This window comes from Neovison vison, chromosome 4 (genome assembly GCF_020171115.1).
Source record: "Neovison vison isolate M4711 chromosome 4, ASM_NN_V1, whole genome shotgun sequence".
NCBI classification, from domain to species: Eukaryota; Metazoa; Chordata; class Mammalia; order Carnivora; family Mustelidae; genus Neogale; species Neogale vison.
The window spans coordinates 3,280,237-3,299,464 of record NC_058094.1 but is presented as its reverse complement, the minus strand read 5'-3'; the positions used below and the strand labels follow the sequence as shown (position 1 = coordinate 3,299,464).

At 53.5% G+C, this 19,228-nt stretch overlaps 1 protein-coding gene across 3 annotated transcripts in view; it reads right to left on the bottom strand.

Annotated features, from left to right (window-relative positions):
- Positions 1-19,228, bottom strand: part of TRAPPC9 (trafficking protein particle complex subunit 9) — a 521,456-nt gene that overhangs the window by 487,605 nt on the left and 14,623 nt on the right. For 2 of the 3 annotated variants that reach the window (XM_044244892.1, XM_044244894.1), the window contains exon 1: positions 1,341-1,426. The exons of the other annotated variant lie outside the window; for it this stretch is intronic. The gene's annotated coding sequence lies outside the window, so the exon portion shown is untranslated. Of the gene's footprint in view, positions 1-1,340; positions 1,427-19,228 lie in introns of those variants that run through there. 3 annotated transcript variants of the gene reach the window in all.

Here is a 19,228-nt window from a genome sequence, read left to right as displayed (position 1 = left end):
CGCCCATCAACTAATGAACAACAAAATGTGGTCCATGCAAACGGAGAACATCGCTCAGCCCTAACAGGGAACAAAGTAGTGATCCTACGGCTGCCTGGAGGAAACTTGCAAACAGGATGCTCAGGGAAAGGAGGGAATCACCAGAGGCCGCACAGTGTGAGGTTCGGTTTAGATGAAATGCCCACAGCATGTACACCCCTGGAGGCAGAAAGTAAATGAGCGGCTGTGGGGGCTGCAGGACAGAAGAAGAAGGGCCTGCCAAGCAGGGAGGAGTTTCTTTTTGGAGTGGTAAAACGTGCTGGCACGGGGATGGCCCCGACGGTGGGTGTAGTGAAGCCACGGCACCCTACATTCTAAATGGGTGTTTTCCGTGGTTTGGTGAATGCTACCTCAATAAAGCAGTTATTTTTAAAAAAACATTTCTTGACAACCTTCGGTCCGTCTCCACTACTATTCTGCCACGCGGTTTAAGAAAAACACGCACACAGGCTTGCCGGATCTCGAGTATGGCGAGACTCCTGGGTCTCCCACCTCGGGCCGGAGTGCGGTCCTTTCACCTTAACAAGTACTAGCTGGGCTGGACGAGGAAGTGGCGGTCACCGTTTCTCAAACACTGACAGTCACTAGTTTAGAGTCGGGGGAGGGGCGCCGATGCACGGAGCCTGTCCCAGCCCTGCCCTGGGCTCACTGGGAACGAAGGCCAGCCCTGCGGTCCACATTTTAGTCCCCGTCGCTGTAAAAGCACGGGATCCAACGAGCAGCCCCTCCGACCACCAGAGGGTATAGGTCAGAGGGCATGTGCGGCGGCCCGGGCAGCGCGCGCGGACCGCGAGGGGAGGCGGCCACAAGCGCAGCGCGGGCTCGCTCCGTTCCCCCCGGCGCCCGCGGCTCGGACGGCGCTGACCCCGGAGGCTCCCGTCCCCGCACGCAGCGCCTGGGGCCGCCGAGCTGGGTCTCAGGCACTCTCGACCCCGGGGAGAGCGAGGGTGACCGGGACAGGACGGTAGCCCCGGGCCGGCCGGGCCGCCCTGCGGGGACACCAGCGCGCGCCGGGGGCCCCCCGACCCCACGCGGCCCAGGGGCCGGGACGCGGCAGCGGAATGGGGAGGGGGCCGCGGCCGCGCGCCGCGGGGAGCAAGGCCGGGGCTCCAGGGCGGCAGGTGCCGGCACGGCCCGCACAGGTGAGCAGCGGGCGCCTGGCAGGCTCCCGGGCCGGGGTGGGGGTGAAGGAACCCGGCCCGGCAGGTGCGCGCTGACTCGCGCCCTCGCTCGCCGCCACACACAGGCAGCCCTCCCGCCGCCGGCGACCCCCGCCCCGCAGCCCCCCACCTCGCACTTACGCAGCCGGCGGCCCGGGCCCGGAGCGGGAGCCAACGGCCTGGCGGGCGGCGGGGCGGAGCAGCCTCAGCGACCGCTCCCCCTACTCAGAGCCGGCGCTTCCGACCCGCGGCCGCGCCGGCACCCTCCTGCGCATGCTCGGGGGCGGTCCGGGCCGGCAATCCGCTCCGGGTTTTGGGAGGGACGCGGGGAACTGCGCGCGAGGGGAGGGAAGAGGAGAGGAGGGCTGGGAGGGGAGGGAGGAGCCGCGCGCGCCGAGGAGGGCCTCGGTCGCCGCGCCGGTTTCCAACCCTCCTGGCGCGCAGCTCGGATTTCCGCGGCTCTGCGGGCCGGGACACAGGGGCGGCCGTCCCCGCGCCCCGCCGGCCCCTGCGCCGCGGAGACCAACCCCCGCGGGCACTAGCGTGAAGAACTGCCCGTGGCTGGACGAGGGCCCCTTCCGCACACCGGGCGAGACCCCGCGCGCGCTCTCCGCGCAGCCCTGGGCGCTGGGGCGGGGAGGGGGCGCCGGAGTCGGGTTCCCGGGTCTCCCGCTGGAGGCGCTCCCGGAGCGCAGCGGCCCAGCACAGAGCGGGTGGGAGCCGCTGTTCCCGAGGCCAGAAGCCACTTTGGGATTTCAACTTGTGTTAAAAATGGGTGCGGAAAGCGGCATTCACGTGCGGACCTCAGAGCGTCGCAGCACGTCGGGGAAGATTTGGAAAGGACATTGTCAACAGCGTCACCTCCAAAAAGGGCTGAGGGAAGGGGATGGCGGGGGAAGACGCTCTTTCCGCGTAGCTTTCTGTTGTTCTTGGTTTGTTTGTTTTGTTTCAAATAAAAAATGTTTTCAGGGGCGCCTGATTGGTTCAGTCGGTAGAGCAGGCAACTCTTGATCTCAGGGTCCCGAGTTCGAGGCACACCCTTGATCATGGAACCTACTCTAAAAAAAAAAAAATTTAATGTCCTGGAAAACAAGAATCGTTCCCTCACCAAATACAGCAGGCACGAAAGAAGGGCCATCACCTTTGCTGTCAGCCAGCAAGCATTTATTGACTCTTTGCTATGGGCCAGTGCTGTTTTATGACTTATTATTCATATTTTTTAACAAAATATTCATTCATTTTTTTAAAGATTTTATTTGTTTATTTGACAGACAGAGATTACAAGTATACAGAGAGGCAGGCAGAGAGAGAGAGAGAGGGAAGCAGGCTCTCTGCTGAGCAGAGAGCCCGATGCGGGACTTGATCCCAGGACCCTGGGATCATGACCTGAGCCGAAGGCAGGGGCTTAACCCACTGAGCCACCCAGGCGCCCCTCATTCATATTTTTTAACAAAATAATAATATGCTATCCCTCATCCCTCCCTGCCCAGAGTCAGTGGAAAATCAATTTTTTACTGAACTGTTTTCCAAAGAGTAGGATGAGTTACAGCACAACACATCTTCAGGGCAAAGCAGGGGAAGCCGATTTCCAGCATGCGGGAGAGCCGGAAGGGTTTTCCACAGAGGTCCCCAGACGCTGAGAGAGAGTGCCTCCAACACACCACAGAAGGATGCCCATGGGGGCTGCTCTGTGGCATTAAGAATGCAGGTTGACAGAGAAAACAGACACTACAAAAGCCACCCTTGATGGAGGTCTGTGTGCAGGAAACAGAGCTCCACTATGCCGCTCCCTCTGTCTTCCTAAGTTCCATGCAAGGTACTATTCTTAGTGCTGCGGTCCGGAAAGGACACACCACTTGGCTGGGGTTGCACAAGTGGCTTGTGTCATTTAGGGATTCAGATCCAGGGTTGTCTGATGCCATGGCCTGTGCTCTTTCCATAGTCCTTCTCTGTCCCTAGTCTCTTTATAAATGGATAAAGCAAGCAATTCAGAAAGCAATATTGAAAGCTGGCAAAAGGAAACATTGCTATTTTAGTACAATGTTTGTTTACAATGTGCTCACTGACAGCAATTTATTGTTCCAGCAAATCTGTGAGAGAAAGAGACTATCCTGCATTTTTATCCGTTTGAAGACTGAGGCTCAGAGAAGGTAGGGGCTCGCATTAAACTGACCCAAGGGGGCACCCTGGGCTGTCTGGCTCCTGGAGTTACACCTTTCACAGCTTTAACATTACCTGCACGTCTCACCTGAATGTGCATAATTCAAAGAATATAGCAAAACCTGCTCTCAAGGAGTTTGTAGACACTTCAAGTTGGACTGGAAGGAACCTCTAAAATAATCAGGTCCCACCTCCCACCCACACCAGATCCTCCACAAGAGTCCTAACGGGGGTGGAAAGTTCGGTGATACAGAGCTCTAATAGAAAGTTCTCCAGCTGGAGCACGTGACTCTTGATCTTGGCATATGAGTTCTGGCCCCATACTGGGTGTAGAGATGGCAAAGAAATGAATTCTTAAAAAAGGAAGTTCGCCAGTAACACGAGGCAGAATCTGAGGCTTCCCCGAATCATCAGCTCATGGAGTCCCGAAGACGAGAACCAATGCCCCGGAGACTGTGGAGTTGAGCTCTGTCCCCGAAACGAGTCACAAAGTGCAGTCAAAGCACCACCCCGCCCCGCCCCAGCGACACCACCTGAGTGTCTTCACCTGCAGAATGGGGCCCATCGCTTCGTGGGGCGGTCAGCGGGGCTCCACACAATCAGGGAGGAGAAAACGTTCTGAGACACAGTGGGAGACTCAAGTTCCACTTCGATGACGTCACACGCCACTCCTGCAGCTTTGGGACAGGGGGACCCCAGGTCTTGACTGGCCTGGAGCAGGCCCACATTATGTCTGCTGTCTTGACTAAAACGGATGTGGCTGGGTGACATTTGGGGCACTTTGGGCAGAGCCCACCGTGAGCCCCCAGCGGTGCTACGGAGGGTCTGACTCCTTCCGGCGCGGGGGCGCTGCGCTGCCCCGCGGTCCGCTCCGACGCTCGCGCCGTGTCCGCGCGCCCAGGCCGACCGGGAGCGACTCACTCACCTGCGCGTTTAGCGGCCGGAAAACCGTCTCTCCCGTCCAGTCCCGGGAGCGCCCCCTCCCCCGGCGGGTAACGGGCACCGCGCTTGTACAAAGGTCTCACGGAGCCCTGGGAAGACCCTTCCCGCACCGGTCGCCCTATGGGAGCGGACGGCGGGTGACCGCGCCGCCGAGTGCGGGACGCCGGGCGCACGAGCCCGTCCCACGCGGCGGGCCGGCTGCACGGGTCCGCGGCGGGAGCGCCAACCCCGGTCTGGGCCGACCAACTCCTTCCCCTCAGAGCCACTCCGCCTCGAGCCCGCGAAGAACGGCCTTGGCCCGCGCTGGGCGGCGCGGAAGGCCGAAGTCGCGGGAGCCGACGCGGGGCAGAGCCGGGGCCCCGCACCCGGGCAGCCCCGAAGCTGCTTCCAGGCCTCACAGGCCCCGCGAGGATCCGGGAGCGTCCGCGACCGACGAGGCTCCCGGCGCGGGCCCTGCCGAGGGCGACCGCGGCCCCCGGGGCAGGAGCTCTCGGGCGAGGTCCTTGCGGGGGGCGGGGCGGCCGTCGCCTCCCGGCGCTAGTGCAGGGCAGAGGCGGTGAGGTGGCGCCGGAAGCGAGGAGGCAGCGCGGGGGCCAGTCGGGTCCCGGACCCCCGCGCCGCGCCCCCGGGAAGGCCGAGCGGATCGACCCGCTCTGTGAGTGAGCGACGGAACGAGCCGCAGAGCCCGCCGCGGTACACAGCGGCTCCCCGCGGGGCTCCCCACCGACCCCTCAACGCCTCCGTCCGCGCACCGCGCCCCCCGCCCCCCGCCACGCCCCCAGCGCGCCCCTCGGCTCTCCCACCGGCTGCGCGGAAATCCCGGAGCAGCGGATTTCGCGAGCCCGCGCCGGCGGGAGTGCGCATGCTCCGGATCCGGCCGCCGCGGGGCGTTCTACAGCCGCGGTCCCGGGGACGGCTGTGACAGCCTCTGGTGGGCGACGGGAGCCAGGCCCGCCCGCGCCCCCACAGCTCCTCCCGCAGGACCACAGTCGGGTCGGCTGCTCCCGGCTCCCTGCAACAACCCCGCTCCCCGAGAAGAGCGGCTTCCGCTCGGAAACCCAGGCAGGCTGGAGGGCCGGCGACTAGCGGCCGGAAGTGACGAGCGCGCGCGAGCCCCGCGGTTCCGGTCCCGTCGCCCTGGAAACCGAGCCCCGCCTACCGTCTCGAGCGCGTCGTCCGCTGCCGGGTCCCCGCGCGGGTCCGCGCGCCGCGGGCAGAAGGGGACCCGAGGCCTGCCCTGGGGGCGCGCGGTTATGCCGCCGGGAGTACGCGGGCCCCTGCGCCCGGGGGGAGCCTCGGACAGTCTCGGACAGCCCACCCGCCGGGAGCCGCGGCTCTGACCCGGGGCCTGAGCTCTCCGTGCGCTCCCCCCGCGCAGAGCCCCGCGCTCTCCTGTCGGAACACCGGCTCCTCGTCCGCGGAGAGCCGGTCCGCGGGAACCCCTGCTCCGGGCACTGCCGTCGCGGAGAACCCGCACGGGCCGTGGAAGGACTCCCGGCGTCCTCGCCAGCGACCTCCGTCCTTCCCAGATCTGTGCTGTCTTCTCCGGAGGGACGGAGAGGTGCATAGTATACCCCATTCGTGTGCTGGCGCATAAGTATACCCCAGTCGTGTGCTGGTGCACAAGTATGCCGCCATCGTGTGCTGGGGTATAAGTAGACCCCAGCTGTGTGCTCAGGAGCCGTCTCCCCGTCCAGGACCCCGCGGAGCAATCGGCTGTCCTGCATTTTTTCAGTGTTCTTTTATCTGGAACGGTTTCTCAGCCTCTTTCATGTCTGTAACGTGCTGGAAGAATACAAGCCAGCTGTCTTCTAGAATGTTCCTCAATTTGAGCTCATCTAATCCTTTCTCATGAATAAATTCAGATTATGTATTTTTTGCAGAATGCCATAGAAAGGATGTAAGCCAAGCCCTGTGCGTATGTTGTGTCCGTGGGCACATACTGTTGGCTTGTCCCAAAGGGATAACTTGGACCACTTGGCTAAGGTGGAATCGGCTGTCTCTCCGCTGCAAAGCCATGACTACTTCTGCTGTGATTAATGACTCATTGGTGAAAAGATACTTTGAAATTACATAATGAGCTTTTTCCCACCAGACTTTCACTGGCGAATTTAACATCCACAGGAATCTCAAGAATGATTATCACACAGCTTGGTAATGACTAACTTACTATATTTCAAACGATGCAAATGCACTGTGACATTTTCTCAGAAATGACGTGATCAGCTAGCAGATAATAGGTGATCACAAGTATTATTTACTCTGTTATGATCCTTTCTTTTCCAGATTAATAAAGAGGTTTCCTGCTTCACAGAGTATAATTAGAAACACTAATTTGACATTGACATGATTCTTGTTTGTGCTAGCATCTACATCAGCGGCTCTCATATATTAGCAGTAAGTTTTGGAGTCAGTGAAGAAGAACATCCCCAAACATATACACACACACACACACACACACACACATACACATACACTACATACATCGAAGACTGAAAAGTTATAAATGTGAGCAACTAATACTTAAGAGTTTTCACCAGTGCATGATGGTCACTTGTAAAACCAGAGATTTAGGGATCAGTTATAATATATCCAACTTAAGAAAATCAGATTTTACATTTTTAAAAAATTATTTTTATATGATTTTATTTATTTGACAGACACAGCGAGAGAGGGAACACAAGCAGGGGGAGGGGCATGGGGAGAAGTAGGCTCCCCGCTAAGCGAGGAGCCCGATGCCAGGATGGACCAGGACCCTGGGATCATGACCTGAGCCGAAGGCAGATGCCTAACCCACTGAGCCACCCAGGCGCCCCTAAAAAATATCTTAAACTGTGCCCCTAGGACCCCACTGAAGACTCAGAGGCTCAATGGCTTCCCTGCCCCCTCTCAGATTGTACATTTCAAAATCAAGTTTAAGAAAAAAATTATTTTTTAAGATTTAATTTAGAGAGAGAGAGGGTGTGTACCAGTGAACAAGAGGAAGGACAGAGGGAGAGGGGAGGACCCCAAGAGGACTCCAACACTGAGCGCACAGTCCAATGCAGGGCTTGACCCCACAACTCCGATATCAGCACGGAGGCAAGACCAGGAGTCCCACGCCCAACCTACTGAGCCACCCAGGTGCTGCAGGGGGAAAAATTTTTTTAAGAAAATTTCTGAGAAGGTGGGGATGGGAGCGGGAAACATGAGTGACTGCAATTCCATTTGCGGCCGCCAGGTGGCGGAACAAGCTTAGTAGCGCCTCAAAAAAAAAAAAAAAAATCCTTGTCTGGCCTGAGTCAGGATCTAATTGCCTTAAACTGCCTCCAAAACCTTGCATTTTGTCAGTTTGTCAGGGGAGCCTGGTTCAGTCAGTTCTGAGCAAATTCAGAACAGATGGAAGCTAAGGAATAACTCACAAGAGATTTAGCTGAATTTTTGTACTAGATGGTTTGAGAATTCATATTATATTACATTATATATTTTATATATTTTGCATATATAATTGGCGCCCCAAGGCTAATTTATTTTTAAGAAATTTTTATTTGAGGGGTGCCTGGGTGGCTCAGAGGGTTAAAGCCTCTGCCTTCAGCTCAGGTCATGGTCTCAGGTTCCTGGGATCAAACCCCGCATCGGGTTCTCTGCTCAGCGGGAAGCCTGCTTCCCCCTCCCCGTCTGCCTGCCTCTCTGCCAGCTTGTGATCTCTCTCTGTCAAATAAATAAATAAAATCTTTAAAAAAAATTTTTTTTTATTTGAGAGAAAAAAGTGAACGGGAAGAGGAAGAGAGAGAATCCCAAGCAGACTCCCCACTGAGCACTGAGCACTGAGCATGGAGCCCAAGGTGGGCTTTATCCCAGCACCCCAACATCACGACCCTGAGCCAAAATCAAAAGTCGGACACCTAACCAGCTGCGTCACCCGGGTGCCCCAAGCATGAAGGCTAATTTTTAAAGCAAAGACTGAGACTCTGTCTCTGCTCTCTGACAACTTGATACAGGATTTATCTGAGTTACTCTAACAACATCGATGGAATTATTCAAAACATTTCAATCAAGTGGAAGGGTATTTTTAACCTCCGTTATCCATACTTTTGCCATTTCTTTACTTCTTTCTCTGAAGCAAAGAAAGACAAGTCCAATCACTTGCAGAAACAGCAGAATGGTGGTTACCAGGGGCTTGGGGTCCGTGAAATTGCAGAGGTGTCGGTCAAAGGGTACAAACATGCAATCAGAAGATGAATGAGTTCATTATAGTCGACAGGGCTGTACTATATACTTCAAAGTTGCTGAGAAACTAGATCATAAGTGTTCCCACCACAAAAAGAAAAGAAATGATCATCAGGGAATGGGATGTGCCAGCTAACACAACAGTAACACCCTACTGCAATATCTAGGTGAATCAGTTAACAAGTTGTACACCTTGAACTTACACAACGTTCCGTGTCAATTACATCTCAATTAAAAAAAAAAAAAAAAAGAGGAAGGGCTCCTGGCTGGCTCAGTCAGTAGAGCATGTGATTCTTAATCTTGGAGACCTAAGTCTGAGCCCCACATGAGGAGCAGAGATTACTTAAGAAAAAATTAAAAAGAGGATTCAGATCAAACTAATTCAAGGCTAACAGGACGAATGTAAATCATGTAGCAGCTGATAGAGCATAGTCAGGAGCAGAGCATGACTTCTACGGTCTCCATGCCAAAGACGCATGGCTTGGGTTTAATCGTGAAGAAACAACAGATTAGGCAAAATTAGGGATATTCCAAAAAACAGCTGACCTGTGATCTTCGAAAGCAAGTGTTGGGGTCTTGCAAGTCGAGGACGGACTGAGGAACCTTTCCAGATTAGAGAAGAATAAACGGGACAAATAAAGTCACACATGATCCTGGACGAGATCACTTTGCTAAAAAAAAAGAAAAAGAAAAGGAACAGTAGTGACTTGACTGACCCCAGTCTGAGGATCAGAGGATGCTAACCTTATCAATGTTAATGCTCTTTAGTTGGTGGCTGTCTTGTGGTCACACAGGAGAATGTCCTTGTTTGTAGAAAATACACACTCACCTCTTTAGGGGTCTCGGGACTACAGGTCAACCACTTACACGAAAATGGTTCAGGAATAAGTTACCCGCACTGTACTTGAGACTTAAGTTTGCAGTTGTTGAAAAATCATTAAAAAGAGAATTCCAAAGAAGGTCCAAGCGGTTAAAATTACACAGTGATTTCCTGAGCTGACTCAGAGGTACTGAACGAGAACACCAGAGGTGTGGACTTAAAATGTGTATTTTTTTTAAAAGCACAGTCGGGTTTGGAGAGCAGCTAGTTGCATGGCCCGGGAAAGGGAAGAACAGCGTGTACGTGCAGAGCAATTCCCTCCCATCATCATCTCATCAAGATCACTGCTGGGGCAGCGTAAGAAATCCGTTCCGTGCAAGTCGTCTCGTTCAGTTAAGCCTCTTGAGGCTCCCGGAGGGGAGGACTTCTGGGAGCCCAGCCTGGTCCAGGGACACACTCTTGGTGTCCCCTTTGCTCTGAACGTGAAGACACAGCCTCAGTTACAGAAGCTGCAGCTTGTGGGGGGGGGGCTCCTTCCCTCCTTCACAATCCCGGGGAACCCTGCTCTAGCTTTTCTTTTCTGCCCGGACCCAAATGCTGCCCCAGCTTCTCCTCGTGAGTCCTTATGTACCCACACAACCCCTAAAAGTCCCTTCAGGGAGCCCCAGGAGTGCCACCTTCAAGGGGACCTTACAAGGGCTTCAAAAACAGCTCCCCATGGTTGCGTGCAATGCTGAACATACTAAAAACCAACAGATGGTCCTCTTAAATGGGCGCCTGGGGTGCCTTGTGACTTGGATCTCAATAAGGTGGTTTTTAAAAATTGCTCCAGGTCTATACCCGTCCAGCCTCACCCCTTGGTTCAGTTTTCTGGATGTCATTCCCCCCGCCCCTATAGGTTCTCACAGATTCTATTCTTTCTGTTTCCTACTCTCCCCACTGGGCAGATTTCTACTGGCTCTTCCAATCAGAATTCAGATTCTAATCTGAATTCAAGTCCAAACAACTGGGTGGCTCAGTTGTTAAGCGTGTCTGCCTTTGACTCAGGTCATGGTCCCAGGGTGCAGGGATCGAGTTCCCCATCAGGCTCCCTGCTTGGCAGGAAGCCTGCTTCTCCCTCTCCCACTCCCCCTGCTTGTGCTCCCTCTCTCGCTGTGTGACTCCCTGTCAAATAAATAAGATCTTTAAAAAAAAAAAAAAATGAACTCAAATCCTTTGTCCTCTGCAGCTGTCCCAACTCCAACTCTGTAAGCAAAGGAAGTGACTCTGTCCTCAGGGGTCCCTCCAGCCTGCTGTGTCTCTCTGCCGTAAGACCCCCACCCACCCTGTGCCGTGGTTGACAAGTCTCTGACTCACACATGGGTCTGTGAGTTTCACCTCTAGTACAGGAACCAGGACGGGTAAGGGCTTTGGTGGAAGGTTGTTAGGTGAGTAAAATGCAGTGATGTTGGAATATGGGCTGGAGGCCAGGGGAGCAGGCTAGAACCGGAAACCCTGGGCCAGCAAGGACAGCATACAGACCCCAGAGGCCTCACGGGAGGAAGCAGCACACTCCAAAGAAAGTCGTTCAGGTAAAGCTCACTCACTTTATCATGTGGAGCTAGTAACAGCCACCACTTACAGAGTGCTTACAACATGACAGACACTAAGAAATCTGTGCCTTGTCTCTTGTTTTAAGGGACTCAGTCTCCCCATTGAAAATCCCAATGTCCGCATGCCCGCTTTCTTTAAGTTGAATTCCCTGAGACTACCTCTGTGCTGGGAGAAATGAACCTCCACCCCCACCCGAGGGAGAGTCTCTAAGAGCCAAGAGAAAAACTCGGTAATGTCCAAAGTGGAAATGACGCTTCCTGGCAAAACCTCAGGCCTTAGCTCCGTATCTACCTAGCAGTTACATAAAAGTATAATTTTCAAAAAGCGAAAAGCTAATACAGGGAGCACGGCAGCATTCAGATGGACCCTTCCCCGTCCACAGCTAGAAAACTGGGAGAAGGTAAGAACGCGTCGGGCAGCGGGCAGCGCAGGCAGACGAGGAGGAGCTCAGTGGGATCGCCCACGTCCTACCTGGGGTGCCCGGAGCGGGGTCGCCCAAAGACCACGGCTTCACTACTGTCGAGGAGACAGAGACTGGAAAGGCGAGAGCTGGGAAGAGCTCCCCCGAAGTTGCCTGGAAGTTCCCAGGCTCAGCCCCCGGGGCGCGCCTGGGTCAGGGAAAAACACCCATCTGTCCCCTTTCTAGATCCTTGTCTGGGGCACCGTACATCAGACCGGCAAAAGGTTAACAAGAGAAACGTTTTGAAGATTTTTTTTTTTCTTTTTCTATCAGAGAGAGAGCATGCACAAGTAGGGGGAGCTGCAGAGAGAGGGAGAAGCAGACTCCCCACTGAGCAAGGAGCCCCCTACGAGACTCCATGCCAAGACCCTGGGATCATGACCAGAGCCAAAGGCAGACGCTTAACCAACGAAGCCACCCAGACACCCAAACAAGAGAACTGTTTTGAGCAGGAATAGAACGTGTTACCAAGGCTCCAGTATAAGGTTTGGACATTTCCATGCCCCGCACGTGCACTTGCTGTGGGATCCAGTCGTTCCCCTCTTAGGAAGAGCGAAAACTCCGCTCTGGGACGGTAACGGCGGCTTCACTCCTAACTGTCACAAATGGGAAGTAACAGGAAAAGGGGACACGACAAAGTACTAGGAAGGAACAAAGCACCGATCTGCGCTGCAGGGCTGGGGACCGTCCTCGGGGTGCTGGTGACAGCAAGTCCGACAGGGAAGAGCCAATGCCTTTGTGTACTTGAGAATCCGGAAGAGACGATGTCCCGTCCCGCCACGGAAGGACCCTGTGCTGCCTGAGGCCAAGACTGACGTTGACTGGGAAGGAGCACAGGGATGCTTGGGGTTCACGGAAATGTCCGTGCTCTGTGCCGTCTCTGCGGGTGTGTTCATTCCATCCAGCTCTCCTGGAATTCCACACTTAAAACGGGAACATGTTGTTATAGGTAATAAGGTACTGTCAAAGCTGGTAGCAAATGCGCACAATGAAGCTTTATCAAACTTCGCTGCTCCCGAAGGAAACAGCTAGTAAAACTGTCTCCAAAAAAGGATACAAGGAGGGGCGCCTGGGTGGCGCAGTTGGTTGGACGACTGCCTCCGGCTCAGGGCGTGATCCTGGAGTCCCGGGATCGAGTCCCGCATCGGGCTCCCAGCTCCATGGGGAGTCTGCTTCGCTCTCTGACCTTCTCCTCGCTCATGCTCTCTCTCACTGTCTCTCTCTCTCAAATAAATAAAATAAAATCTTAAAAAAAAAAAAAAAAGGATACAAGGAGAAGCAAATATAAACCCCCTGGAAGAATTACTACAGAAACAAGACTGCAAAGTGAATAGGAAACAAAGTCGTACGTTTCAGACTGTAATCTTCCCGCTCGTATCTCTACCACACAACATTGGTTTGCCCAGAATCCTGCATTTCTATCAGATTTCTAGAATGGAACGCTTGCCCTCAGAACACAAGTGAAGTCCCAGATTCCACTACTTGAGCTCTGAGAGGCTGGAAAACGCAAATGGTAAACTTTCTGCCTCATTTCTAAGCGTTGAATAATTCTTTTTTACAGTTAGAACTTCTGAGATGTGTGAAAAGTGTGCCAGGGAGAAACAATTTTCGACAAAGACTTTCGTTGGTCTTTACTGTTCTCAGCAGTGAGAAAGGGTCTGTGAGTTATTTTTACCCCTTCCCAGCTCAGACTGTAACTCATTTGCCTATTTTGCATGGTTTCAATGAAGAAGAGGTCAAGTTTCTTTTTGTAAAAAAAAAAAAAAGTTTCACTTTTCTTCTGACCGTTCAGTGTTATATGTAGACACACACATGTAACTTTATAAAAATTTTCGTAGCCTTCTTCGGACTCCGTAGACAATTAGTTTCATGGACATTTCCCAAAATATTATTGGATAGTGTAAATTAACATTATTGTTTTTTTTAAAGTTTTTTTATTTATTTATCTGACAGAGAGAAATCACAAGTAGATGGAGAGGCAGGCAGAGAGAGAGGAGGAAGCAGGCTCCCTGCTGAGCAGAGAGCCCCATGCGGGACTAGATCCCAGGACCCTGAGATCACGACCCGAGCCGAAGGCAGCGGCTTAACCCACTGAGCCACCCAGGTGCCCCAACATTATTGTTTTTACTTGGCAAAGATGAGCTGGAACTAACAATATTTCAATTTTCCCAGCTTCTTCTGAGTATTCTGGGTTAAACGGGATGTCTCTTAGTCAAAGAGTAACAAGTATATTTAAGAGCCACCTGCTGACTCTTGATAGCCCTGCCCTGAAATTGTGAACTCTTGGTAGTCTGCCCGGAAACTGAGCGCGTGAATGATTTTAATGACTGGGTAACAAATCATTTTGCAAACCGACTATTTTAAGTTACTTTCTTTTCAACAAAACTGGAGAAAGTCCTCTGGAGCCGTTAGCTGATCGAGCACTACAAATGATTTTTGGTCTTACATCCGCATTTGATTTTTGTTCTAGGTGTCTGGAGAATCGAGAGGGATGGACCATCTACGTATTATTTCTCAACATTTACACGCAAAAACTAAAATGAGGGATAAGACTACTGTTCAGTCTTTCCCATTCAAGCAAAAAATATTTGGGGCATCAGTTGGGTCAGTCAGTGGAGCGTGTAGCTCTTGACCTTGGGTTTGTGAGTTCAAGCCCCATGTTGGGCTTAGCGTTTACCTTAAGAAAAGTACTTATGGATTCATAAAATAACTTTAACACATTTATTTTATTATGAGATTTATTTCCAATAAAACTTTTATGTCAATTTAATGTTTCTCAAAATTTATATTTGTGATGTTTTGGTCAATTGTGTGCCAATAGCAACTTTAGCAATAAGTCAACAAAGTAGAAAAACATTCTAATTCTAAGAATTTCTGGGCTTCGGAAGACTCTTTCTTTTTTATTTCAATTTTTGTAGTTTTTTTAAAGATATGTTTTTATTTATTTATTTGACAGAGAGACAGACAGCACAAGTAAGCAGAGCAGCAGGCAGAGAGAGAGAGAGAGAGAGAGAGAAGCAGGCTCTCTGCTGAGCAGGGAGCTCAATGCGGGGCTCGATCTCAGGACCCTGGGACCATGACCTGAGCTGAAGGCAGCTGCCCACCAACTGAGCCACCCAGGTGCCCCTAGATATTTTTATCAAAAGGAACTAGGTCAGATGATCAGTCAAAAATAAATAAAATCTGGTGTAGGAAGGGGAACAGGAATATGACTTTATTTTTAAATCTATGTTATTTATTTGAGAGAGAGAGAGTGCAAGCAGGAGGGACAGAGGGAGAGGGAGAGAGAATCTGAAGCAGATTCTGCACTGGATGGGGAGCCTGACGCAGGGCTCAGTCTCATGACCTTGAGATCATGACCTGAGCTGAAACCAAGAGGCAGATGCTTAATCGACTGTGCCTCCCAGGTGCCCCAGGAATATGACTTGAAGCTTCAAGTAAGTTTGCTCTACTACCTGCTGTGAGGATGAGGAGGGGACCTCAAGCCAAGGAAGGCAGACGTCCCTAGAGGCCGGAAAAAGCAAAGAATGGATTCTCCTGTAGACCTTCCAGAGGGAACCCAGCCCCATGGACCCTTGGATTTCAGGACTGCTGTGTTCCAGAACTTTAAGAGAACACATCTGCCCTGTTGAAGAAATTGAGTGGCGGTGACTTGTTACCCCAGCAACAGGAAATGGTTCCAACTCCCATTTGACAGATGGAGGAACTGAGGCTGCTCACGAGGTCTCCCCGTGAGTGAGAGGAGGAGAGCCCATATGGATGCAGAAGCTGGCCGGCTTCCAGGCCCACGCTTTCCCCTGACTGGGCCTGGCCCGGGCCAGGAGAGCTGCAGGGTCACCCAGGGACCTTGCCCGGTGGGCCAGACACCATGCGGCATTTCTCCCGCCTAGAGGGTCTGACTCACACCAAACTTCCAGCCCGTCCACGGTCAGGCTGATGCAGTTTAAGAAACAAACAAACAAAGGGGAAAAAAAGCAAGCTTTTTGCAGAACTTCTGTTCCGTTATCAGAGGTTGGGGGCCAGCCCTGAGAGCTCTCTTAAGTACTTCTCCTTCCAGTTGAGGTGGGTGGATGTCAGCCCTGGGAACAGTGTGTGCTGGAAATAAATTTCCTTTTAGAGGGACGTGTCTGAGCCCGAGCAGTCAGGAAAAAGTGGGTCAGCACTTGGCTTTTTTTTTTTTTCTTTTTAAGCAAGTACACTCATAACCAGAGCTTTATTTGGGCACAAAGCCAAATATGCTTGGCCTTTTCAAGGCTCCACCGTCCTGCCCATGTTCCAGCCAGAGACAGTGGAAAATGGTCCTCGAGCTGATTCGGGAGAGCAGGGCGGGCGGCTGGGGCCCCGTGCAGCAGCTCAAGGCGGAGATGGGCACCGAACCCTGGCTCGCACGGATGGTGCTCCTTCTCTATCGCAGCCGTAATGAACCGGAACAAAGTTAGAGGCTTAAAACCACTCAGATTTATTGTCTTACCGTTGGGTCATGCTTGAGTCCAGCAGACCAGGGAAAGAGTTGCCGGCAGGATTCAGGTCCTGGCAGGTTTAGGGCTGAGACCCTGTTCCCTTGCTGGCTGCTCCAGGGGTCCAGGTCCACTCCAGAGGCTTCCTGTCCCATCCCCAAAGCCAGAAATCCGCACGGAGTCCCTACCACTGCGCCAGCTCTCCTGCCTACCCTGCTGTTGAACCTTTCCAACGCTTGCTTCCTCTTCCTCATTTATGGGCGCCCGTGCCTGTGCTGGGCCCCCTGGATAAACCGGGATAACCTCCCCAACTCAAGGCGGGAGCTCGATCCCTCAGCAAAGTCCCTTTGGCCCTGCGAGGGAGCATATCCACAGCTTCTGGGATGGGGCCCCCCATCCTGGGGCCACTGTTCATCCCACCACAGGCAGGAAGCACGCCAACGCCAGCCCCCAGGAGAACAGGCTCGGTGACAGCACGTAGCCGGCATTTAGGAACGCGAGACGGGCTGGACGTGTTTACTCCCGGTCCTCACACCGGCCTGTGTGGACAGGTTACCCCAGACTTAGCGCCAGGAAACTACAGCTCAGAGAAGCAGGTGGTGCGTCCACTGACGAAGTCCTAGTAAGAGGCAGAACCAGGTCTGTCAGATTTCAAAGACCAGAGAGGCCAGCGTGAGCCTAGGCACACTCACCCCAGAGCCTCCCGGTGGGGCTGGTGTGGAGGATTAGCACGTCCTCCCCACTGTCCGATGGCCACTTCGCACTCCATCCTGTCCCTTTTTCTGGAACACTCCTCCTCCTGCCCTGAGCATCGCTCTCAGGGGACCTGGCTCACGTGCCCAGGGCACCTGTCGTGGTGGGGGCAGCCCCGCCTCCTGCCCCAGCCTGGGAGCTGTCCGAGGGCAGGCAAAGAGCTCCCCCAACCCCCTCAACCCCAGCACTGGCCTGAGATGTGAGCGGCTGCGAGGCGGAAACCACTCTAGGGACTGACGCTTGTCCTCGGCCCCACGTCCCGCCCGTACACACTTGGCCTTGCTGCTGGGAGTGGTGGGGGAGGGAGGCGCTGTGCGGTGAGCCAGAGCCCCCCGGGAGCAGGGGCCCACAGTGGCCCGCGGTGACCCCAGCCTCCCACACTGGGACTTCCCATGCGGGACGCCACCACTCAGCTGGGGGACGTTCCCCTCTCTGGCTCCCAGTTTCCTGGTCTACACGCGGGGGCTGACACAGCGCCCTGCAGAGCCATCCCCAGGGTTGTTGGCACACAGTGATGCCCAGGTAAGGGTTCGCTGTGGCTGTTAGCAATCTCTTGAACATTTTTTTTTAAAGATTCACTTATTGAATTTAGAGAGAGGGACAGCGTGATTTGGGGGAGGAGCAGAAGGAGAGAGAAGCCCAAGCGGACTCCGCACTGAGCACAGAGTCCAAAGCAGGACTCACTCCCCCGACCCTGAGATCACGACCTGAGCCCAAATCAAGAGTCAGCTGCTTAACGCACTGCACCACCCCAGTGCCCCGGTACTAGTATTCTTTTAACGAGTTCAGAGTTAGCGAGAAGTGTGTCTGAATCCTGCCTGTCTGCTTGGCGGCTGTGTCACGGTGGGCACAAGCCTCCCGCCGCATCTGTAAAATGCAGCCGGTATGCTTCCTTCGGGACATCTGTGGAGTGCAAGGCCCCTGCACACAGTAGGTCTGCTCGCTACTACTGCTGCCTGGACTGCCCATGTCCTGACAGACGCAGACTCGACATCATCACATGCACTTCAACGAAGCTACCCTCGCCTCCTTCATCCACTCAATAAGCGACTCCTGGGGACCCGCCACATGCCGGGACCAGAGTGGGCTCTGCAGTCTGACCCAGGGCTTGCTCCCGGGAAGTGGGTAGAGGCACTTGGTCAACTCTGATGCCCTGGGGCCAGTGCCTCAGCGGGTCCTAACACAGGCTCCCGGAGGGACCAGAAAGTAAAGCCAGAGAGGCGGCATTGGCCTCAGGATGTCACGGTGGGCAAAGAAAGGAGAGAGCATGAGAGGAAAAGACAGAGCAGGAGCACCTTTTCCTCCAGGCCAGTCGGAAATAAGACTTGCTCATCTGGCAGGAGCAACCATAGATAGTATACAGTGTGCTCAGGGCTTTTGGAGGGAGGCTCTGGGCTGCAAGGAACAGAAAGATTGTTGACCAGCTTTGACAATCAGGACACAGACTACATCACTTTATAAGAAGTCAGGAGGAAGTCCGTTATTTCAGGGGCTCATCATTGTCATCAAGGGCCCCAGGCCTTGCAATCTTAGTGCTTGGTTGCCCTCTGTGGGTCCAGTGCCCCTCATGACTCCAAGATGGTTGCAGTGGCTCCAGGCATCACACCACCATATGTCAAACCCAGAGGCAGGAAAAAGGGGTTGTTCAGTCTCACACTTCTTTTTTTTGAATTGAGATATAATTCACATAAATAAAATGTACCATTTAAAAAACTACGATGGAGGGGCGCCTGGGTGTCTCAGTGGGTTGGGCCTGTGCCTTCAGCTCAGGTCATGATCTCAGGGTCCTGGGATCGAGCCCCACGTCGGGCTGTCTGCTCAGCAGGGAGCCTGCCTCTCTCTCTACCTGCCTCTCTGCCTGCTTGTGATCTCTCTTTCTGTCAAATAAATAAATTAAATCTTTAAAAAATTAAAAAAACAACTATGATGGAATAGTGTTTGGTCTAGAACCATTTCTAAGTCCAGCCCAGCGGTAGGAAGCCCATTCACACTGTCATGCCACCCTCACCATCTTCCATCCCCAGAACTCTCTTCGGCTCGCAAAACTGAAACTCTGTACTTATGAAACATGAACTCCCCAAAGCTCCTTCCCCTTAGCCCCTGGCAAACGCCATTCTACTTTCTGTCTATGATTTTGATGACTCTGACTCTGAGTCCCACTTGCACTTTTAAGGACCGGGAGATAACACTAGGCACATCGGATAATACTGGATAATCTCCCTATGTCAACCTCCGGTGATTAGCAACCTAATTTAATCTGCAACCTTAATTCCCCTTTGCCACACGTCCTAACATGTTCCCAGGTTTCTGGGGTTGTGTCAGGGACATCTTTGGGGGTCATAATTCAGCCTACCGCATGCTGTGAAGGAGAACCAGTAGGCAAGTGGTGTGGACGCCCTCCTCCAGATCTCTGCAGGATTGTTCACACTCCTAGAGCAGCAGGGCTGGGCCAGGCGAATTTATGCCCATACGGCCCCATGCCAGGCTCACGAACAAGCAATGGTCACTGCTTTCCAGAACGTGAGGCTGGCCTTGTACGTGCCAAAGGTTGGAGTGGGATGAATTGTCGGGGTACTATTCCCTCCCTCGGACACAGGCATGGGTTAGAAGGGATCACAGGTGTTGTGTTTCAAAC